The sequence below is a fragment of the Rhinolophus sinicus genome, chromosome 3, assembly GCF_057876585.1.
Source record: "Rhinolophus sinicus isolate RSI-liver-muscle chromosome 3, RSI-T2T, whole genome shotgun sequence".
In the NCBI taxonomy this organism is placed as follows: domain Eukaryota; kingdom Metazoa; phylum Chordata; class Mammalia; order Chiroptera; family Rhinolophidae; genus Rhinolophus; species Rhinolophus sinicus.
The window spans coordinates 82595354-82621383 of record NC_142503.1 but is presented as its reverse complement, the minus strand read 5'-3'; the positions used below and the strand labels follow the sequence as shown (position 1 = coordinate 82621383).

General features: G+C 34.5%; 1 protein-coding gene across 3 annotated transcripts in view; it reads right to left on the bottom strand.

The window, feature by feature from the left end:
- Window positions 1-5700: 5700 nt before the first annotated feature.
- Window positions 5701-26030, bottom strand: part of PRR16 (proline rich 16) — a 277837-nt gene continuing 257507 nt past the window's right edge. For all 3 annotated transcript variants that reach the window (XR_012494958.2, XR_016020718.1, XM_074328567.2), the window contains exon 3: window positions 5701-6931. The gene's annotated coding sequence lies outside the window, so the exon portion shown is untranslated. The remainder of the gene's footprint in view (window positions 6932-26030) is intronic.

Below are 26030 nucleotides of genomic sequence, written 5' to 3'. Positions count from 1 at the left end.
TAAATTGTATTTACAAATACATTAGAATAGTATAAGAATGAGGTATGAAAGCCCATACAGTCAAAATGTCCTGTGAAAATGTCTTATATCATCTATAAAATCACAGTGCTTTCTGGACAAGAATCACAGTCAGTGTGATGAGATTATCACGAGAGACAAAGAATTTCTCCACATCATTACCAGTCTTGAGTATACGTTCATAAAAAGGGATAGACAGAGTATAGTAGCATCTATAAAAGATTAATGTTCACACGATGTGATTCCACTGTGTTTGCTCTTGAAAATATGAGTTAAAAATTTTATTCCCTTAGGTTTGCATAAATTTAGTGTCTCAAATCCCCAGTACTTAACCCAGGGCATGATGAATTATTGCTACATTTTTGAAGTCTCGTGGCAGAATTAGATAGTTGTGTACGCCATCATTCATTCTCCCCAGCCCCTTTATTGTCAGAATACCAAATTTACTCAATGCGGCAATGTGCCCAGCTGAAAGAACTGCATTCCTTAGTCCTCCTTCTGCTGGTCTGGCCAGTTTGAAAAATGAGAAATATACCCAAAAAATCAAGTGAACATTTTTTTAGTAACTTTCATTAAAAAGAAGGTGAGTTTTCTCCTTAGTATGCTAGAATATACTTTTGATATCTGTATTCCTAGTAACTTGTTTTGCATCATAAGGACAAAGGTCATATTCTAAGGATGTCAGATCACAGAATCAGAAGTATCCTGGATCTCTGACAATTTTAAGGAGTTGCTATGCCAGGTCTGAGCAGCCTCTTTCTGTGCTACTTGGGTTTCGTGATACATACGGGCAAACCTAGTCTTACATAAACTAGTTTCAACATACTTCTAAATGTTTGCTGTTAGTCAGTCTACCTGTAGTTTCTCAAGTCTTTATGAATTGACAGATGCCTACTGAATGCATTTTTTATATCTTCATTGAGAATATACCTTATATAAATTTTTAAAAAAATGCTCCCAATGTAATTCTTAAATTCCTTTATTTGTAATTCTGTTCTCTTTGATACGCATCTTGACCTCCTTTCCCTTATGGTTTGCACTCGATCAGACACACTTTAACACATTATTTTATTGTGTAATTGTCTGTGTTACTTTGGGTGTAGAAATAAATCCTTTAAGGGGCAAGCGAACAGTTAGGGGAACCTGATGTTAGTGTTTTCAGGAATTAAACCACTTACATTTGTTATATCAAATAGACTTGCTCTTACTTCAGTTATTTCTGTGCTCTTAGAATTTTAACTGTTTGTGTTGTTTTCTGCTTTACCCAAGATATAGATTAGGTAAGACTGGACTTCCTCTTCACCAGCTTTTTCAGTGCTGTCCTCTTTACTTTCTTTGCTCCAACCTAATTAGCCTTATTTTCAAGTCTTCTGAGATTCTACTGTTTCTCCCCCCCCCCCCCACTTTGCACTGCTTTACCAAGATTTGCCCCATTTACCCTTCATTCAGATTTCAGCTCAAAGTTTACTTCCCTCATTGAGTTAGATACACTGGATATATGCTCTTGGCATACCATATACCTTTCTTCATAGAACTTGGCACAGTTGTAATTTTTTGTTAACTAGCAAAGTTACATGTTTAATGTATTTCTCTCCAACTAAATTTTAAACTCCATCAAAATAAGATCTGTGTCTTTTTCCCTTACCTTCTTAGTGCTCAGCACAGTTCCTGTTCCAGAGTAGGCATGTACTCAAGCCCTTTGTGATTTTAATGCTTCTCGTATTTTTGACAGCTAGAATTAAAGAATCTAATTCTTAATTTGGCCTTGTTCATGTTAACCGCTATTCCTGCTCAACTCCTTTTGTTCTCACGAATGTAGTCATAAGTTGCTGATGTGATGTCTGTTTGCCAAGCAGAAGAGATAACTTCAGGGTCAGGAGAACTTACACATTTGTTTTGGAGAAGAAAAAAATGTCTCCAAGTTAGCTGCAACCAGCTGCTGATGCCCAGAAGTCTGATACAAAAAAGCATATTTGTGACTAAAGAAAGACTTTACTCAGTTCCCTGGATCTCCCGCTCCCCTATTCCCTAGCTACATAAAACCTTCTTTAGCTTTTTAGGGGGAAACAGATTTGAGAGATCTTGCTTTCCTGTCCTCTCACTTTAGCCAAATGGAATAAGACTTTGTCTCCAGGCAGCAGTTCTCAATGTTTTGGCTCACTAGGATCAAACACACGAACCTGGATTTTGGGAGGTGATTCTGCAACAGCTGCTTCATGAATAAAGAGAAGCATCTTACCCATGTAAACATGATAATTTTGTGAATTTGGGCCAGCAGGGAGAGAGTTGGAGTTGCATATAAATGTAACATACCTGCACTCTAAAAGCAAATGTCAGGAAGTGGAAATTATAGGCATACCTCAGAGATATTGTGGATTTGGTTCCAGACCACCACCATAAAACAAGTCCTACTGTGTTTCCCCAAAAATTAAGACCTAAGCCCCAGTTAAGATATCAGCCAGACGGACACATTTAGTACGTTATGACGATGTTCCAGAAGATAACATGACTGGAATGGAATAAATGTAGATTGTTGTACATGAAAAAATAAGACATTCCCTGAAAATAAGCCCTAATGGAGCAAAAATTAATATAAGACCTGGTCTTATTTTGGGGAAAAACACGGTATTCTTTTTGCTGGTGGAGGGTCTTGCCTTCAATTTGTAAAATACACGACATCTGTGAAGCTCAGTAAAACAAACTAGGCCTGTACCTAATGGTTCAATTTGAAAAATCTGTAAGTAGGACTAGCCAGTGGAAACTGAAGATGGTTTAATAGATTTTGTAAAGGTAATATTTAATTATGAAGATAAAGGGTAAATTTAAAATTTGCAGAAGACAAAAGACGATAGAGTGATGGACAAGTGAAATACCTTAGAAAGTAAGTGTAATTAAAGTTGACAATAAAGAAACTAAAGTCAAGGAAAATTTTAGATATTTTTTCTGGTCTGTATGCCATCTTCCCCACCCCCAAATTCACTCTGTAAATTACTACCAGAGTTTTCCTGCTGAAGGCCAGGTCTGATAATGTCACTTTGCAAAAATTGTTAAGGGTTTTTCACAGACTATAGCGGATATAGCACTGCTAATAGTTGCGTATATTCATAAAGTGAAAAACTGTAATTTTTTTATCATTTATTCTTGATGGATGTTTGGAATAAAGATGGAAGCTCAACTCTGAGCTTCCTATTTATGATTTCAAATCATTCACATCTTGAAGCAATCTGCATGGATTTTTTAAAAATTTGAAGGAATCCAGGCAAACTTTAACCAACATCCCACAGAAACTGGCAATTTGATTCCTAGCTGGATTATTTTCATGTACAATGTCTTGATTTTCAGAGGTTCAAACCATGCATGACAAACTAATCTTCTTCATTATGTTCCAGGATGCTCTAAGTATCACAGAGATTCCAGAGAGTAAATCAATTTAAGTGTGCAGAATAACATAATGGGAATTTGGATTCGGATCACAGTTTGGGAATAAAACTTGTGCCCTATTATTTTTTCATTGTTCAAAATAATGTGTTTGAAGTCATTTGGTGGTTCCAATTCAGGATAGTGAAATAGGAAAATCCAGGGCTCACCTCTTCCCCTGAACACACTGATTCTGCAGCTACATATGAACAACTTCCTCTGAAAAAAAGTCCTAAAAACTGAGCAACTCCTATGCATCAGGACAACAAGAGAAGGTCCCCATGATGAAAGAGGGTAGGAGTGGCTGGGACAAAATCTCGCCATAAACCCCAACCCGAGCACGTCAACCCACACCAGGAGGAAACTCAACTCTGAGCTTCTCCCTGAAGAGCGAACGGTTTGAACCCCACATTGGACACTCCAACCTTTAACACCTGTTTGGGGGAAACAAGTCCCCCAAACATCTAGCTTTGAAAGCCAATGTCCACAAGACCCACAAGACTAGAACTGAGGAACGGCTCACGGAGGACTCACCTGCCCCAGGGCTCAGTGCAGAGTGCCCGCGGAAGCCATCTTTCTGCTCTCCCTCTGCCTCCTTCCAGCCGGCAGGGACCATCTTTGCGTTCTCGCCAGAGGGCGCCAGCTTTTAAAAAAAAAATGCCAGGCTATTTTCCCTCTTTTTCCTGGTGGGTGCCACCTATACACTCTCCGTGTGTCACTCCCAAAGCGCCAGTAGCTCCCGGAAAGGCACAATTGCACAGGCTCGCCCCCGATTTTTGCCGCTGCTGCCAGGGGGACGCCTCTTACTCACCTGGCTCCGGAGACTGGGGGCAGGGCGTGGATCCAGGTCTCGTGAGATTGTAAGGATCCCAGGGAGTCCTGAGCCGACTACCGGCCCTAGGGAGCCACAGACCTCCTACTGAGGCACACCCTTGGTCTTTCTGAGAAAGAGACCTATTTTCTTGCCAGAGATTTGGCTTGAGGAGCAGACTTCTGGTCTGGCCCACAACCCGGGTCTGTGGAGGACTCTGAACAAAGAGGCCAGTGGACACAATCTTTGAGCTCGCCCTCTGCCTCACTTTAGCTGACAGATGTATCCAAGAAAGACACTTAGGCCCTGTATGGTGCCCCCGTTTTGCAGCTGCTGCCAGGAGACACCACTACATGGCCTGGATCTGGTGGCTAGTGGGGCTTATGCTCCTGGGCCTCACAGGACTATAAACAAGGGAGTAAGGGTTCTAATATGGCTATCACCCACAGGACACAGCAAGAGGCAACAGACCCAGGAACTCAGTCTTTCTGGGAAAGAGGCCTATTTACCATTCTAGCTGCACCTGAGGAGCAGGCTTCTAATTAAACACACATTCAAGGGCTGACTATAATTCTTTCCAGAGACTTTGAAAGGCTGACACTGTCTTCGTGCTCTGTCCTAGCCACCTCCAGAGTGCCACAAGTGTAACTATAACTATAGTTAATAACACTGAATTCAATATTTGAAAGAAGCTAGGAGAGTGGGTCTTGAAAGTTCTCAATAAAATAAATTGTACCTATGTGTGGTGATGGATGTTAACTGGACTGATTGTGGTAAACATTTTGCAATATATGCAAGTACAAAATCATGTTGTACATTATAAAAAATGTTATGTCTATTATGCCTCAACAGAAAAACAAACAAACCCACAATTTGAGCTGTACACTACTTATTGGTGGTAGCAATAATTATAAATACTGACTCCAGCTGGTGAGCCTCAAGTAAGGATGAACACTTTGCTGACACTAAGTAAGCCTTTGTTGATTGAGTTGCACTTTTGTTCCGGTATGCTTGCTTAGTCAATTTGATATATAATACACTGATGGAAGTTCTCAGAAGACTTCTGCTGAGGTCTCATTGGGTATGATTAATGGCCTAAAATAATTATCTAATTTTTATCCCCTGGAGCAGATTTTCAGCAAGAGAACAGGGAGAAAATCCTTTCTGATACAATATCCAAACTTTGTTTTCTAGCAATGTCCCCATATATTAAACTAACTGTACATAATTAGTATAACTAGAATATTAAAGTAACCCTTGACAAGAAAGTCATGGTGAAAATATATCATTTCTTCTTCAGAGTTTAGGAAATAGCACAATTTTATTCCACAGAAATATTAGAAATTTCAGTCTTCCATTACTTCTGAATGAATGAATATGATAAAAGCTGTTAATAAACTATAGGAAACTTATCTTTTGTGTAATTAAAACCAAATCAAATAAGCAACTACAAATAATACAAACAACACATTTATTTAGAAAAATAAACTGAAAATGCTGTTTGTTTGTCTGGTACATTTTCCCATGAAGCATAGATAAATGGCTATAAAAAACTGTTATGTCAAATACAAATTACAAATGATTTTTTTAATTGAGAGAACAAATAGATGTTCAACACAAATATTTAGTGTACAGTTCACTACATTTGACTTCTTGGCTGTTAATGATATAAAATGACCTTCATTAAAAAAAAATCTTGATCCCTTTTTCATTCATTTGACCACACTAATGCTTTTTCATTATTATTCTGTAGTTGTTTCTTAATCTGAGAAAAGACCTTTTTTTTTAGGTAACTGATTTTTATAGAAGACAAATCAATGTCTGCAGAATTCTTAAATATTTCCTTTTTGGACTCTTGCAAGAAACTGCTTGTTGTGGTCTCAAAACACATGGGACCATCTGTGCAAATAATAGCACATATCATTACCCTGAATGGAAGTGACAGTGCAAATATTAGAAGTGCATTGAGAAGTAATCAGTAAGAACTGACCTTCCCCCTCTCTCAACCAATATGAAGTGAAGGAGTGAATGCAGAAAGTTTTCAAGCAATTGACAACAATGCTGTCATTCCATTATGGCTTTAAGGGTATACACAAGATGGCAAACATCCTCTCTAACAGCAACATTCTGTCCTAATACTGTTCATTGCTGCAATGCTCCTTGTTTGTTCAATTTCTTTTTGTCTACATATTTGCAATGGTGAGTAATTCTGACTAGAGATACCTCCTATCTCTGTACTTTCACCTTCCCAAATGATAAATCAATTTACAATTTTCTAGGGAAATTGCTGAATATAAATGTTTGTGGGTTCACATCTGGGAATATCTATTTTCATGGTGAAATAAAATATTTTGTCGTTGTCGTCGTTGGCTTGCTTGTTTAGTCCTTTTCATCTTTGTTTTTTTTCTTTTTTTTTAAATCTTGATAATTTCTGAGTGAAGAGATTTAAGGCTGTGGCTTTTTTTTTGCCCCTATGGCTCTGCTCATGGCTGTCAGACTAGAGGCAGATGATTTTATGCAGACCGTATCTGTGATCATTTGTGCTCCAAAGTTGAGGGATTTGCTGCTCTGAGATGGACAGGTTCCTGGTTATTTCAAAATTAGATCTGGCCTCAAGAAGTCATAATGATGAATCTGAAGTGAGAAAAATGAGCTGACATGCCTCCAAATAAAGACCTGAAGGAGCTGTCAGAAGAAGGAAAAAAAGACATAAGATCAGTTTAAATAGAAGGTATAGTTCAACAAAAACACAATGTATTAAGAAGGAGGCAATCATTTGTTAGTAGTACACATAATTTAAAATTGTTTGAATTATCAAGAATTTTATTTTAAATGTATAAACATTTTAAACATATATTCCATTTAAATTTCATATATAAAGATAATATAAGTGATTCATCAAAATTTAGTAGTATGCTTATATTTCAATTAAAATATCTTCTCTTATCTCTGACAGTTTTTAAAACTTCAGATATATTTGTCCACTTATAAATATACCAACTTCTCAAGTTATTTCATAAATTTGCAGACCATAAACTGTGAATATACATACATATATATATATATACATATATATATATATATATATATATATATATATATATATATATATATATGTATATACACACACACACACACACACACACACACACACACTGAGGGTGCCAAAAATACGTATACACATGACTTGTATTCATCTTTTGTTATCAGCATATATTGAGTATTACAATTTTAATGCAGTTTTTTTCCTTTCTTAAAATGTGTATACATTTTTTTTTGGCACCCTGTGTGTGTGTGTGTGTGTGTGTGTGTGTGTGTGTGTGTGTGTGCGTGCGCGCGCGTGTGTGTATCTCACCCTCAAAAATAGTTAATCAAGAAATCATTTTTATTATGCTAGAGACTTCATTTAAAATAGAAAATATTTTCAAAACACTTTGAACAATGTAATCTTTCATTGCAATCTATATACTCTAAATTTATTATCTAATGCCAAAGAGGTATTATTTTCCTTCATGCAGCTGTAGTGCCAAAGTAATGAGATGTCTTCCTTTACTTCATGAATATCTGCAACACTTTCAAATTAGAACCTTAAAATAATTATATCCATATTTTTAACTGACTTTTTTTTGAAAACAAAAAGAAATCTAGCCATAATTCTCATCCTTCTCACCCAATATCAAACATGCTAAACTCCTAATGTGGCATGTGTCTATGGCTTTCTCATTAAGTTAGGATATAATAAAGAATATTTATACAATGTCTTACTATAATCTGTTCAGTAAGTTATTAAAACAAATCTGGTACCATAATTAATTGATTAGTAAATTAATAGAAAAGTCAAACAGAGAGTGATGGCTTTAAGTGTACTTTTAATCCCTGAAAGTCCATCTGAGAATCTCATTTTAACCCTTTCATTTGGGGGTAGGTGAACCCTAAGTTCATGGTGCTTTTTCCAAGACAGACACACAAATATGAAGTATGATCAAAAGATACAGTGAATGTTTAAATTAAAACAATTATTATAGTAAAAGACACATTGCCATTAATCCCCCTCAAAACACTCCCCCTCGCTTCAAACACACTCAACCCATCGTTCTTGCCACTTTCTGAAGCAGTTCTGTGAGTCCTCTTTCATGAGTGTCTTTACTTCATCCTCCATCATGACAATGCTCCGTGTCACACATCACTTCTGGTACAGCGATTTCTGTCAAATAAAAACATTATGATGTGTTCTCATCCACCTTATTCACCAGATCTGGAATTGTGTGACTTCTGGTTCTTCCCCAAAGTCAAAATGACCATGAAAGGAAAATGTTTTGAATGGATTCAGGACATCGAGGAAGCCACAACAAAGCAACTAAAGACACTCATAAAAGAGGATTTCCAGAACTGCTTCGGAAAGTGGCAAGAACGATTGGATAAGTGTGTTTGAAGTGAGGGGGAGTATTTTGAGGGGTATTAATGGCAATGTGTTTTTTACTGTAATAAACTTATTTAAACATCCACTGTAGTTTTTGACCACACCTCGTATACATACAGACAGCAGAGTAAATCATTTAGTCTTTCTGTGATAAACCCAGTCATTACCATTCGACTAGTTTGATAAGAATTATTTTTAATTGTTATTTCCAGCTACCAAGACTAAGTCCTAGTACTAAATAATTTAAATAAACAAAGATTAAAAAAAAAAAATCCTTTCTCTCAATTCCAAGAGTAAAACTAGAAAAATCACCAAACATTACTAGTCAGTGTGTGTGTATCAAGGGCTGACTCTGGCTCATCTTTAAAGATGTTCTATGTGAGACAGAGAAATAGTAGAAAGCAATCTTTCATCAAGGACTTGCTTAAGTAGATGCAAGAGCATATCAGCATAGAGGAATGGAGAAGACTACACTGTGGCCTAAACTGCACTTAATCCAACAACATTACCTGCATCTACCTATATGTGCCATTTTTGTATCATCTAGAAATACAAGCCTCCGCATATGTAAAGGAAATAGGTATGCAAGCTGTTACTCATATATTAGGAACAGTCCTACAATAATTATTATCTCGGCTTTACTATTAAATAAAAAAAGTATGAAAAACCATACAAAGGTGACTTTCCGTGAACATATAGGAACATAATTTATGTAATTGGGGCAAAGATAATTAAATGTGTCGATAATATTTTCATAAATCTGAAATATAGAAGTCTTTAACATTATTATAGCTTAATAAAATAGTTGAAACAATCTACCATTCATTCAAAAATATATATTCACTACCTACTGCAGACCAGATACTGCTCTAGAAACCATGAATACAAAAATGTAGTCTCCTGCCCTCCAAGGCAAGGAGACAAACAAATATCATAGTAAAAGATTTGTGCTATAATGCATGTAAGTATGAAGTAAAGAATGAGCATAGGAGTAGAGGCCCACAGAAGATGGCATTTGAGCTGAGATTTGAGGAATGAGTTGGATTTTGCAAAAATAATACATTGCTAGTTATGAAATAAGGGTATTTCAAATAAAAGGAACTGCCTGGACCGAGACACAGGAACAGGGGAGAGCACGGTACTTTCAATAGTCTGTAGCATAACATTGAAGGGAGAAAATATAGTTGTTTCTGGAGAGACTGGCAGGGACCAAAGCATCTTTTTATACTATGTACAAAAAAAAAAAACAAAACAGAAAAAAATAGATTTTTATCCTGAAGGTAACAGGAACTACTTACTGAGGAATTCTGAGGAGGAGAGTGGCTGGAGGAAGTGCGGAAATTACAATGCAGGGAAGACAGAGTACATATGGCAGATATTTTACAGCAAAGGAAAGCCATCAGCTGAAGGCAGTAACTAATAACTCCAGCTACACATGCTTTCTTAGTGGCAAACTGCAGAGAAAAATGACCTATTTATTCTTCCTAAATCAAGAGTTTCATTTAATTTCCACCTATTCAAGATAAGAGCCAACATTACTTATGAATCTTTTTTTGTCCTACCATTTTTTTTATTTTTTAGGTATCTCATAGAAGCACATATTCACCTCACAGCCCTCAGTGACCATACATTAAAAGCAGAGAATAAAATCTTCTAACCAATAGACATCTATATTTGCTCTTTGAATTCTAAGATGGGGGATTAAAGGAATGCATTTAACTCTTACTGAGTTTTGAAGATTTGTTATAGCTATCCGGGCCTCTCCCTGTATGGTATCAGATATCATGTATTATCAAATCTATCAACCTCAGGCTCAAATATTTTTTCCCACTAAAGAAAACCCCAAATAACTTTTCATATATAATTTGCCAATTTAAAAAATCTGTAAACTTCCATTATTATATTATATTTTTAAACATATATCTTTTAAACCTCCACATATGTTGATATGTAATACATCATCATAATTATACAAGTTAAATAAATGTACTTAGTGTTGCAATAATGAAACATAAATCACACACACTAAGATCCTGTATAACCAACAAGGACTTGAATGCTCATGGAAATGCTTTCCGACCCATACTTAGATCAGTTGGGTTCATTACTTCATTCTGTTCAAAAAGGCTTTGTTTAAAACTAATTAAAATGTTCTTTACTTTTTGATGGAGTAGGTCAAAGTTTTTAAGCACTTCAAGGGTCATATTTTCATTTTAGTAAATTTTTCCAGACCCGTGTGATATGCAAAATATGAACGATACTAGATAATTATTAGGCTTTGAGTCATTAAATGTCAAGTTAATTAATTTATGTAAGTAGCATCTTAAGTGACTGAGAGCATTTTTACACACTAAGGGCAACATGATTTTAAAATGTCAAAGACAGCAAGCAAAGCTAAGGAAAAGCTAAAAATATTACAAAATGTCCTGACAGAAGTGTCTCATACTTCTATATTTATTTGTACCTTGGCGTAATTTTTGTATTTCTCTTCTTTATAATATATATTTATTAAGTATAAATATATAAATTTGTTTATATGAACTACATATTGTTATAAAATGTATTTCATAAAATAATATTTATTTATAAATACTACGAGGTGTGACAAATAAGTTCACGAATTCATCCTAGAAAAAGTGCTACATACCTCATTGCTGAATATCACTACAGTTACCTTCGAAGTATTCCCCTTGGGAAGTTATGCACTGACACTGGTTCCTAGTCCACCCTTCAAAGCAAGTTTGGAACTCTTATTCTGCAATGGCCATCAGAACTGTCATATTACCCTTGATGTCCTAAATGTCATCAAAATGTCTTCCTTTCAATATTTCATCTTCGAGTAAAGAAAGAAGTCATTGAGAGCCAGATCAGGTGAGTAGGGAGGGTGTTCCAATACAGTTATTTGTTTACTGGCTGAAAACTCCCTCACAGACAGTGCTTTGTGAGCTGGTGCATTGTCGTGATGCAAGAGGCATGAATTGTTGGCGAAAAGTTCAGGTCATCTAACTTTTTCACACTGCCTTTTCAGCACTTCCAAATAGTAAACTTGGTTAACTGTTTGTCCAGTTGGTACAAATTCATAATGAATAATCCCTCTGATATCGAAAAAGATTACCAACATCGTTGCAACAAAGTTCGTGAACTTAGTTGTCATAACTTGTATATATTATATACAAGTATACATAATTTAAAAATATTTTATCTTTGGGACGATGTATCCTATGCCCTGTGTCCAATGTATCATGTGTCCTGTGTGGAATTTTAAGAAGTTATATCTATGAAGACACCAAAATCATTTCAAAGAAAATCTGTCTTATTTCCCCTAACAGCAATAAGAAGTATATAAAAAGTTAGATTTCTACTACATCTAAACAGTGGGCTAAATATTTCACACTTTACTTGTTATATCAAGCTATGAGGTAGATACTCTTACCAGTCATTCTCCAGGTAAGGAAATTTTGACTCTGGTGAGATTAAATCAAGGTCAGCACTACTACCTATAAATCAAATTTGCTACCCCTACACCACTCACTGGGTGCTATAACCACAGAGATGAATTATGACAAATAATGTGGCCCACATAGACTAAAATATTTACTATTCTGTCTATTTAAAGAAAAAAGCTGTCAATCCTGTTTGAATATAACTTATTATATTACTTATGAATTTAAGTTTATATTTCTCCAGATGGATTGCCAATCATTTCAATAGCAGTTATTAAATTATCTATATTTCTCTATGTAACAATTCACTTACATACATGAGTGTATTTCTGGATGCTAGTCATTCATTATCTACCTGGTATACATTTTAGATTCAGGTTTGTTTTTGTTTTTGTTTTTTTTTTAGCTAAATTTTAAAATTATGTGGGCTAGCATTGGATTTATAGACTAATTGAGGCAGAAATTGGCATTTGTACAAGATTTGGTCATATCAGAAACATTTTATTCTTTTCTTTTTTTTTCAGTTTTTTTAGTTGAATATATATCTGTCATTTTGAATTGATTGCGTTATATCTCAGAGATTAAGGCCTGTTTGATAATCCAAATTCCCCAATATCAGCATTTCCTAAAGTGAATAGAGGGATAGCAAAAACACTTTCTTCTCTGTGAAAAGAAAAATGACCAGCGTTAACTTTCTAGCTGTTTCCATGGAAACCTGATACTGGTAAGAATGTCAGCTGTATTACTAGGCAACTTTGCTTATGATAAAAATAAATCTTGATTTATAAACTGCATCTGGTCTGGGAAGATTGTGAATGACTATAAATACCTTGTTGGATTTCTGAGGGTGTTGCATTCTTGTAACAGGTCATATTCTTTGCTTATGGGCTGCTATAAGAGATACTGATTTCTATTTGAGACATGGGAAGTGTTAGCCATGGTAGGTCTCTCTCTCTCACCTACCCATGATCTCAGACTCTCATACCTGATTTGTTACTTTGCAGGGTTGGAGAAAAACTTTATCCTAGACACTTGTGGGAACTCGCATGTTGGAGAATCTCCTGATATTACCCTACTGGCATGTTTTATTGCCTCATATCCTTCTAATGACATCATTATCAAGTGTGGTCTATTGGGGTCATGTGAGATAGGTTGTCAAGTTGAATCTAAAACTGCTAAGGGTGGGTGTTATACATATGGAGACACTCTTTCATTTATGAATTCATCAAATTGTCATTGGCTTCATATTCTGTGATGTGCAGAGGACTAAGTGTGGTCAGGAGTAGGTATGGGGTAAGATTGTGCAGTGCCTGCAACTCATTATATAGCTTAAAAATGTAACTATCACCTGAGTTGGCTCTGAATGGTGCCACTGATACGCCAATCTCAGTCATGATAGGCCTACAACAAGGAAGTCTGGTGAGAAAGAATTTTAATACAAGACTTAGCACCATACCTTTAGGAAAAAAATAAAAATAAACAAAACGATACAGTGACAGACGTTGGGCAGAGTTTCCTCAAGAAGTGCAAAAATGTTTCAAAGGGCTTTCAATGATGAAAATTACAATTAATCCCTTTTACCCTCTTCTATCACCTTCCTTCCCCCTTACTCTCTGATAGCCACTAAACTATTGCGTGTGTCTATGAGTTTTTGTTTCTTTGTCTTGTTCACTTGTTGCTTTCAGTTTTATATCCCACATATGAGTGAAATTATGTTTCTCAAATTTTTCTCTCTGACTTATTTTGCTTAGCATAATAATCTCAAAATATATCATGTTGTCAAAAATGAGAGTATTTCATATTTTCTCATGGCTGAGTAATATTTCATTGTGTAATTTATACCACATCTTCTTTATCCAATCATCAATCAATGGACACTTTGGTTGTTTCCATGTCTTGGCAACCATAAATAATTCCACAATGAACATAGAGGTACATGTATATTTACAGATAAATGTTTTCAGATTTTTTGGTTAGATACCCAGAAGAGGGATTGCTGGGGTGTATGGTAACTCTATTCTTAATTTTTTGAGGAACCTCCGCACCGTTTTCCATAGTGACTGTACCAAGTTACCTTCCCACCAGCAGTGTATGAGGGTTCATTTTTCCCCACAACCTCTCCAATACTTGTTATTGCTTGTCTTGTTGATGATAGCCATTCTAACAGGTATAAGGTGGTTTTGATAAACATTTCCCTAATAGCTAGCAAAGTTGAGCATCTTTTCATAAATCTGTTGGCCTTTTGTATGTCTTCTTGGGAGAAGCATCTGTTCAGGTCCTCTGCTCATTTTTTGATTGTTTCTTTCTTTTTTTCATTGTTGCTGTTGTTGTTGTCATTGAGTTGTATGAGTTCTTTGTATATTTTGGATATTAGTCCCTTATCGGAGGTGTTGTTTGCAAACATCTTCTCCCATTTGGTTGGCTGCCTGTGTGTTTTGTTAATGGTTTCTTTTGCTGTGCAGAAGCTTTTCAGTTTGATGTAGTCCCATTCATTTGTTTTTGCTTTTACTTCCCTTGTCTTTGAGGAGATTTGACTGGATGGTGATTATTTACTATAAATTGTACACTGGAAACCTATATAATTTTATTAACCAGTGTCACCCCAATAAATTTAACAACAATGACAAACAAACAAAAAAGCTCTTCCCTCTATATTCAATATTATCATAACATAGCAAAAAAAATACATTTAATCTGGTTCTTCATAAGATAGATAGACAATGTGTTACCAATTTGAAAAAGAATGTAGGTGAGGCACTCTTGGTAGACAGATAAAAAGACCTAGGTGATTTTTAAAAGCACTGTGTATTATTTCCTTTCACCCATTTAATACGTTTTATATGCTAAGCATGTGATTCCACATTATAATAAGTTTAATTGTTTTAGTTATTGTATGCATATGTATAGAACTTAATACAAAAGATTAAATTAGAAAAAAGCTAGTTGTGCATGCACTTCGTTGTAAAATTTAAGTTCTATTAAACATCTAGCCACTCTGGAAAAATCATTTTTTATTTTATGCTGCACAAACTATGAACAGTAAGAAAATTACCTTGAAAATGATTATTTTAATATGAGGAAAATGGCATTGCTAATTCTAGCATCCTGTTCTAAGTTGACACAACTAATTTCTTCTCATGAATTATCTATGAATTTTGTATATTGTAAGTGTGATTCCCTCAGAGCTGCCTGCTTTCCTGAGCCCAGCAGCAGTGCAGGTACAGCCTATGGATTCTGTACATCCATGAGCCAAACACACTGAACAAACTTGTAGGTACCGCTTGATATATTGTACTTAATTAGTAAGTATACATGTGCCTGACAAAGCTGCAGTTTAGAGACATGATATTTAAGTCTTTCAGGCCACATTGTCATTTTCTAAAATAAGTTCCTGATACCCTGAAATATCATACACCTCAGAATTGCCCTTCTCATCTGAGCTGGTGCATCAGGTAGTGACATTCAATAACATTAGTTCCAAATTACCAAGGACAGCTACAAAATTTATAGAGTTCAGTGAAAAATGAAATGCAGGTGGCCCTTGTTCAAAAAGCAGGAGAAAAAAAGTTTGTCCTTTCTTACTCAGTCTGTTTTATTCATTTGCAATTTAATGTCATGCTCCTTCTGGTACAGGTTGAGTGCAGACCCCTCTCCAACTCCTAGGGCCCTGCCTTGTAACTCAGAGCACATCATATGGCTGTCAGTGCTTCGTCCCCCACTGAAACAGGGCAGCAGGGATCTCTAGGTATGGGAGGGGAAGTGGGTGGCAAATGTGGAACCATGCCTCAGGGGAAGCTTCAGTCCCCCACCATGTTCTCCATTTACCCCATTGGACGTTCCTTACAAAACACAAATTCAAAGATAAACCCTGAGTACAGAAGTGCTTCTGAAGACAGCATCCTGTGCAACTTCAGTGGTCACAAGCCCAGGAACCCAACCCTGCAAGTCTGTCCCAAACAGAATACTTCATCTCTCTCATTGTAAGCCGTCACATTGCAGTTCAAAATAACATCAGCCAACTGTCCAGCTTTGCCTAATATTATGCTCTATTTTTTTGTTTTTCATTCAGCAGTGCATATGAAATACAAGGAGTAACAGAAAAATCAGTTTAAGGAGTGCCTTAAAATATGTACATGCTAAATACAGTGGTACCTCGGTTTTCAAACGTTATCCACGAGTTCTGAAGCGTTCGAAAACAGCCGACAGCTAGGCCTCAGGATCTTGCACTCAGCGGAAGCCATGTGACATATTCGACTTCTGAGTCATGTTCGAAAACCGAAGTGTTTACTTCCGGGTTTACAGCATTCATAAACCAAAATGTTCGTCAATGGAGACGTTCGAAAACCGAGGTACCACTGTATTTGCATTCATTTTTATAAGTAAATTTAAAATGTTCACTGGTTAAAATTTTGACACAAATATTCTATTATAGAAAATAATAAAATATTTATCTACTGTGTAAACTGGCCCTGAAAACTTCACCCTCTAAAATAAGCACATAGCGGTAGTTTGTCAAATCCATCTATAATGTACAAGTACTTGACAAATTAATCTGGTGAAATTCTGTAAGAAAATTAGCTATACAAATATATAAAAAAATATAGAAGTTCTCTTCCTGTGGAACATCTGCATTCACAAAGCAAAAAACTATTCTTACTATTACCTTAAACAGTATTTTTCTGTTTTGTTTTGTTTTGCTTTTTTATATATGTATATATCCATGTAGAATCACATCAGTTTGGAAACAGTGTTTTTAATTATATTGCCAATTAATGTAAATCAGTTTAAATCAGTTTGGTGACATAATTTTTAATAATGATAGAAATTACATTCTATGAAGGATATTTATAGCAATGAGGTTTCTATGTTGTGGCAATGTTTTAATATATTAATAATATATTTATAATTATTTCAATATATGTATATCATAAATGACTATTAAAAAGCAAATCTTAAAAGCCTAGCTCAGACCTGTTTTGGGATATTTTTGTCAACCTTTTGAAAAAAATTTTATCGTTACATAAACGTTATAACTATCATAATTAAAGTCGTCCATAGAAAAGGAGTAAATGATGTAGGGGAAAAAAATATTTTTTCATGCTTTTGGATTCCAAGTTGAAAATATTATCTTGAAGAATACTTTCTAGAAATCTACTATTTATTATGGTCACAAATGAACCAATAAATTACTCAATATTACCAACCTTATGATTATGTGCAAATCCCAATCACTTAAAAAATTTTCCTTCTACAGTATACATGCAATATATGCTTCCTTGCTTCATTCATTTATTCATTTATTCATTCACTCATTCATTTATCTAAATTATGTGCAAGCCTGTGGTTCTCTCCTTAGTATTGGCTTCTGTCAAACTCTTAATATCAGTTAAGTTTAAAAAAATGACATCTGACATTTTTGATCAAATAGCAAACTCTTGCAAATTCTAAATACAGTGCCCAGTGTGATATCATAATTTTGGAGTCCTGAGCTCAAAGTTCCTTCTCACAGCACTTCTGCAGGCCAGGACAAGATAGCCTTTGAGATTCAGTTTCGTACTCTGTTAAAAAAAAAAAAAGGGGGGGGGGGATAGACATAGTATCTACTTTGCATGGTTGATTAAGAAAGTAAATGAGAACATGAGTAACCATGATTTTGTAATATTAATGCATTTCCTTTTCACAGAGAGACAAAAACATTGACTATATATATATATATATATATATATATATATATATACACACACACACACACATATATATTTCAACATTGAACAAATATATATATAGACATATATATCTAGACACATACATACAGAGGGTGCCAAAAAAATGTATACACATTTTAAGGAAAAAAACTGTATTAAAAGTGTAATAATATATATTGATAACAAAAGATGAATACAAGTCACGTTTGACTTCTGCAATTACAAGAGGTGCTCAAAGTGGTTACCATCAGTGTAATTTTAATACAGTTTTTTCCTTTCTTCAAATGTGTATACTTTTTTTGGCACCCTGTGTGTGTGTGTGTGTGTGTGTGTGTGTGTGTGTGTGTGTGTGTGTTAGATAATTCCACAGGAGCACTGAACAAGCTGCCTGAGAATCTAATTCTTAGAAAGATCCTAAGGTTACTTGTGCACATTGACAGAAGAAATGCCATCACCCTGTGTCCCATATCCCACAACTGAAGAAGGCCACAGTAATGGATTTGCCAAGAAATAAAACCAGGATGAAAATCATTGTGTAGCTCACTTCCTCCTGCTGTGATTAACAATATAAGCATTAGCCATTTTGCAACCAAAGAGTTATAAATACTTTCTAATATTTAGTTACTTTAGGTCAATAAAATGCAGAGTGTAAAGAGTACCAAAATGTAAATGCTAAAGGAACCAATTTAGAAAAACAGTCACCAGGATGCTTTGTCTTTTTCCATGAATGCAGAAAAACACACTAAATGAGGATATTTACTTCATACTCAGAGGAAGTAGTGGGATTCAGTTATACAAAATGTGGATGTTTACTTACCCTGGCTCTCCTTGATCCTCACTAATGGTGTTCAGAGAACAGTTTTGTTTTTGTGTTTGTTTTTTCATTTCTGAAAAATCTCTGCTTTCACAGTGTTTTCATTAGCGTAGGCAAGCAGAAAGTTTACTCATGCTAATGACTGTAAATTGTTTTCTCTAAAGCCAAATATGTTTTTGAAAACCCTTTCTTCTAAATCCCTTTATTTCTGCCCCTCCTTTTAATTTCCTTTTAACTCACTGATGTGCTGCTTAGAGAAACAGTTGCAGCCAGACTGGAGAGCACTATGAAATGAATGGCTGTGATATTTATCCCTCCTTTTGGCAAAACTCCTTTGTGTCACTGCATTAAAGCCCGCAGTATCTAACGTTAATATGCACATCCTACTGAGTTCCACTGGAAAAGAGGAATACTAAAGAATGGCATTATTTTTCCAAGGTAGAATTAGAGTACCTTGAATCAAAACAAAATTAAAATGCTAACATTGCTCCCTCTTCCTTGTGTAAATATTTCTGTCAAATCACATTTCAGATTTTTCATTTATTACATGAAACAAGTGATAGTAACACTTCTCTTTATTTAAAAGTATGTCTTTAGCATTAATAGGGAGTATTCTCCCTTCCAAATAAACTCATATGGATCAGGGTTTTACAACTTATTGCTATTGACATTTGGGTTGGATAATTCTTTGCTGGGGGTGGGGAAGGGGAAACAGGCCAGTGAGCATAGAATGCTTAGCATCATCCTTGGCCATTTGTTAGCTACATGCCCTTAGAGAACCCTAGTTGTGACAATCACAAATGTTTCCAGGCATTGTCAAATGTCTCCTGGGACCATAATTGCCCAATTTGAGAACCTTCAACATAGGTAATGACTATTACTTTTATAAACTCTCACATGAGAAATCAAGTTAGGTATTATCCTTCTGAAGAAAAAATATTTTCATGGGAAATTTTTCTAGACTAGAATCATAAAGTTAGTGAGCAGGTAAGGCCGGTGTTTAGATCTCCTGTTTACAGGGGAACAACTCAATCTTTTCCTTTCTGTAGATGGCTGAAAAGTACACAATAAAGCCATTAAATCATAGAAGCTGCCTTTTACCTATTTGTTTTCCTCTTTCTTTTTATAAAATGAACTTCCTCTTGGAGACATTAAATATTCAAACTTAAGTAATAGAGAAAATGATATTTTCAGAGCAACAGGAAATCCATCGACTCAAAAATAAATGAAACATTATAAAAGCTGGTTAGTAACTGAATACACTACTATCTGTTGTATAAGCAAATGTGTGTCCTTATGGAAAATGTTAACTTTAGTTTTGTAATGGGAAATCTACAAGTTAGGGGGTATATTGGCATCAGGTACAAAAATCTGCTAATATTCACACTTACAGATACTGGAAATGCAATAGAAAGCATATTTTACCCTTCTTGGCCATATTTTGTCCCCAGTCTGGCTTTGTAAAGCCATGTGTTTTGTCTATCCCTGTATCTTCATTTACATTTCTTCTTATTATTTTTTTTCAGTGTGCTAGATACTTATGTTTGCTTCTTGTAGTCATTACCTTGTCTCCTGATAATTTCCATCTTTATTGTGGGGGATACTCCCTCCCCAATGCTTAGCCACTGTGTCAGGGAGCCTGTTAGAGATAGCCTTTTTATTTCCCTTAAAAATAGAACACCTAATTTTTAGCTAAGCAGTTGATCATGTAGAATAATCCCTATCTTGAAGGTATGTTTGGCCATGTGACAAAGTTCGAAAATGATCGAAGTGCAAGTATCGAGTGGCAGCTGCTGGAAAACTTTTGAAAAGTAAGCTGGCCCATACTCAGCCAAAAGTTTTCTTCCTTTCCTGCTGCTTGCAATGTAGATTTGATGGCTGGAGCTCTGGCTGCCATTTTATACAATTAGTATGAACTTTCTGTGCCTGGCACCTTGATTGGATATGATGAAGGAAGTTTATTCTTTTCTCTGTTGAGTATTAAGCCAGGATTATGAGTTCCTCAGGTTTTTGCTTCAGCTTCTCCAAATGTTCAATTAGAGACAGCGCTAGAAAGACACTATATTCAACTTATTCTACTGTAAAATAACTGATAATTTCTAAGGAGTGAGAGTAAAAGAAAATAGTCCCCAAATTTTATAAAGAAATCTCAGCATGTGGAGAATATGAGAGAATAAAATCAGCTATAATTAATATCAAGGAAGAACTAATAAATTATAACATCTAGCCCTTGTTCTTTAAAATCTTTTCTAGAATGGTATTGTGTAATTTTACTCTTCTTCAAAGACCCGTCTATTTTGACTGGAAACAAAAATATGGGGAAATTAAAGGAATTGAGATTGAGTGGATAACACATATATTTGATTTCATTTACATGATATGTCAAAGTAAGACAAATTCATAGAGACCGAAAGTAAATTAGTGCTTTGTTAGGGCTGGTGGGGGGGGGGGGGGGGATGGGAAGTGACTTCAGTGTGTATGGGGTTTCTTTTGGGGGTGATAAAATATTCTAAAATTAGACTGTGGTGATGGTTGCATAATATGGTGATTAGACTAAAAACCACTATTGCATACTTAAAAATAGTAATTTTTATGGTATGCGAATTATATTGTAATAAAGTTGTTGTTTTTTTAAGTGGAATGGCAAGAACTTACAATAAATTGTAAAATTTTTAACGCAAAGGTTATATACGTATATATTTGTATATAGAGTGACACAAATGGAATTGGGATAAGTTACAGTGAGAACCTGGTTTCAAGTCTGTGTTCAAGATGCCATGTTTACTATTCCTTTTCTTTTTCTTTTTCTTTGAATAGTGCCCTTTTTGATGACTGATTCTATCACGTTGACATCATAAGTGGTTTATGCTATTTTCAAGCTCCCTTTGTGATTTGGCTGTAGTAAAATAATAATACCTCAAAATGCTATGGAATCAAAACGATTTCTGAATATTCAGGAAAGTAAGATTGCTGAATTTGGAACTCAGTTGACAAAAATCTTCAAATCTTCAAATTCCAGTGGAGAGTAAGTAATGCTGCATTTGCAAACCTTTCCCTTGTGTCCTTTCTGATATCACTCTTCCCCAGTGACGGGATGTGCATTAGTTGCTGTTTATAAAGAGCTGTGCTTGAAGAAGATGTAAAATACACTTTTTTATTGAAGAGTAAAATGAACATAGAATTTTGTGAGCGTTTGCTCTTTGAGCTGGGCATGAAAAAAAATGTTACTTACTCCCATGATGCCATGAGTCATCACCAAGCCAACCAAGTCTACCAAGGAACCTGCACTTTGGACTGAGATGTGTTGCCTTGGTAATAACAGAGGTGTCATGGCGGCTAAGGATAGAGGGTCCAGCAGTATACCATAAATAAGTGAATGCTTCTTTTTAACCCTTTTAAGTGATTTGCCATTTATTTTTGCCATGTTCATATTGAAATGTTGTTATTTCATCCTGCTCACCTATTCCCAAAATTTGACCAAATGTGAGCTGATTAAATTGAAGAATGGTTACATACACATTCTTGTTTGATCAGTGGCTTTCACAGTGCATTTAAAACATTTACCTTCTCTTAGTATTTCATTCTCTGAAATAAAACAATCACTGATATTTTGTCTTCATATAGTTACCATTAGGGGAAACTGAAATTTAAATGCTTTGAAATAACATGTACAAATTAAATAATCTTCTTGTCAGAATTTACTATTAACCAGAACTAATTTTTCACTTACTAGTAATTTTTTTACATATATATGTACACACACACACACACACACACACACACACACACACACACCCCATATGGGGACTTGGCACTTACAGCAATATCCTCAAAGTTCATTTATTTCACCAAATACTTAATTAGTATCCATTTGTACACCCATCTCTAGAACTGAGCTGCTTATAATCTTGTGCTGAAAGAAGACTTTTGTGCTAGAGAATTATTATTCAAGGAAATCAGTGTGAACTGATTAGTTTAAGAAAGAATTTATGAAAAAGGATGGAATTGGGCTAAGTATTAAAAATGAGTAGAAATAAAAGACATCACTTAGGTAATGGAACTGTAACCCATATAGGGAGAGGATATTTGTAATGCACATATCAGACGAAAGACTCATTCGGAATATATTAAAATTTCTATATATCAATGAAAAAAGAGAGATAACAACAGAAAAGTAGGGAAAGAGGTGAATAGATGCTTCACAAAGGATGAAACCCAAACAACCAGAAAACTTGTTTTTTAAATGCTCAACTTCATTAAAGCAACAGAAAAATGCAAACAAGAAACAATATGCTAGCAATACATATCTATTAGAATAAATAAAACAAAACACAGGCAAAGCCAAGATTTGCAAAGGATGTGATGCAACCAGAACTCTCATACACTGCTAGTTTAAGTATACATTTGTACAAATACTTTGTAAAAACTATTTGAATTATCTACTAAAGCTGAAGATATGGATACATAAAACTCATCAATTCCATTCTTAGATGTGTACCTAACATATAGATAGGTTTACCAAAATACAAGTACTAGAATATTTATAGTGTCACTGTTTATAATAGCTACAAACTGCACACTGCACAATTAATGATGCCCATCAATACTGGAAGGGATAAATTAACTCTGGTCTATTTCCATAACAGTAGTATATAGCAATGAGAATTATATCGAAAGTTGCATTCAAAAATTTGGATGAATCTCACAGACGTAACGTCAATCGAAAGAAGTTATAAAAGACTATGTACTTATTTCCCCATGTACATAAAGCACAAAACAGATAAAACTAATCTGTGGCATTAGAAGTCAGGAAAGCAGTTATTTTGAATGTGAGAGAGTGACTGAAAAAGCATATTGGGGATTTGGAAATGCTGGTAATGATCTATTTCTGAATCTCAGTGCTGGTTACATAATATATTTAGTTTGAGAAAAGCCATTGAGTTGTAAACTGACGATAGGTGGACATTAATGTTTGCATTGTGATTCAATAGGGATAAAAGGTTTTTAAAAAGTAGAGATTAATTGCTTTATTGAAAGATACTTTTCTCAGCCAAATAATTTTCAGAAAATATATTTTCTTAAATAAAGTTGAAAAGACAGAACTTTAAATATTCTAAAAAAAATTTCCACAGAGTTAGAATTTTTTCACAGTTTACCTAATGCAATCTGCTTAAGCTGATCTACTCTAAACAACCTTTCACCATTGTGACAGTCGAAAATTAACAACTCTTATTTATTATATATGTAAGGTCCTTCCAGGGAACACTTGAATCATCAAAGATAGACAAAGATGTGCTCAATTTCATTTAAGTCTATTTGTTTAAAACTTTGCTCTTTGAACATCTGTAGAGCCATATGTGATATTTAAGGGGAAACATTTCTGATTATTTGCTTAAGTAGATGGTCACACAGGGTTTATGGCTTATTATTTATATTTTAAAGACTTGCTATTTCATTTTAGAACCATGTAACTTTGTTCTCTATTTTCTGTCTTTTTTCGTTTTTTTATTTAAACATATTTTTGTGTTCCTTATTTCAATTCTTTGAACAGTCATAACTAAAGTATTCATAACATTAATTGAATCTATTCATATTATTAATTGAGTCTGGAAATATGCCAGATTCCATAAAACAGAGAAAATCATTCAAGCTTCTGGCAAAAAAGTGAAGAATGGGGAATGCCGGGAGTGTAGTGCACATCTAATTTTTGTGGGTCAGTTATTTCTCAAAAAAGAGAAACAACCAGGGGCCTGGAATCCTGAAAAATGATGCAAATTTTATTAGAGAATTTACTTCCTCATGTGATGAGGAAAGTTTGATTAAAGTTTCAAAGGAAAAGCTTTAAATGCCAATGCATGTCAGGAGTTGTTAAAAATGATCTTATTTTCTTGGTTTTATAGGGAATGAGATAATTTTCACATTTTCCTGGATTAATCAAGGGATTTTTAAATATCCATTACTATGTTTTATATATAGTAGGCCACTTCTGCATAGTTTTGAAAAATCTTTTAAAAATTATTTTAAAATTAAGTTTCACACTTTGGAACGCATGAGTTTTTATATCTAACTAGTTGAAATTCTCTCTCAGGATGGATTACTTTATTGAGAAGAAACTATAAGGGATAAAATAGAAATAGTCAAATTTAGCAGGCCAGGGACAATAGGAGCTAAGGACAAAGAAGGTGTAGTTAAAGAGTTAAAGGTGGGTAAGGAAAATAAATCCAAATATATCATAGATTTACAAGACCATCAATTTTTAAGACTAAACAAAGAAAAGGGAGAGAGCTCAAAACTATAAAGCTATAAATGCTGTATCAATCTTTGTACTAAACATCAGCAAAACTAATTTTCCACAAAAAGGAGAAAACAATTGCCTTAAAGTTATTGCAAGAAAAAGAGAATAGGGAGCAGAATAACATCCTGAAGTAAAGGGCCCCCTGCCAAATGAAACTATAATACAGAAGAAAATTAAAATCTAATCTTTTAAAATAAATTAACAATTAACAAAATGATAAAATAAATGAATAAATACATAGACTAGAAATAGAAAAAATGAGAATGAATTGACAGAAATCAGGAAAAAAGTAGGAATAAATAAGTAGTTATTTCCAATAAAAACTAATCTAGTAGAAAAAAATGAACCCAACAAATAATGCTTAAGAGAAATATAAAGTAAAAAGGAGGAAAATCTAAAATTAAATTTAAAAAATGAGACGAATATGATAAAAATACATACATATATATATATATATATATATATATATATTACAAGTAAAGAACATCCAGTATATATATTTTAGACCCTCAGGAAATAAATGAAAGCAATGGTACCAAACAACCCTAAAAAGGATAACTAAACTTTTTTGAAATTATAGGACAAGGAGGAAATCTAAAGCCATATATTTCATAGGGCACACCTTATACTCGTACAGGAAACATCCATCCAGAACTACTAATATATAGATGTATTCTAGTAAAATAACTGGATTTTAAAATTAAAACAAAAAAAAGATCTTTTGGTGTTTGGGGGAACAAATGGAGTCATTTATAATGGAAAGAGAATCAAAATATCTTTAGACATTTTGATAGCAACACTATGCCAGAAGACAGTGGCATACTATATTTAAAATACTAAAGGAAAGAAAATATGAGTCAAGAATAGGATTTTGCATCAGTAAAATACCGGATTTTACACCCAGTATTAATAACATACAAGAAGTGAGGGAATAGTTTTCTCATGATTGTTCACACTTTCTCCAAGTAACTGGAGAAACAGTGATATGATATAATAACTGGTGGTGAGTATTCAATATACACTTTCCATAGAACTAATACTAAATGTTGATGCTAAGCCCTAGAACATATTACAGAATGGATATATGCTCTGCTACATAGGTAAAGT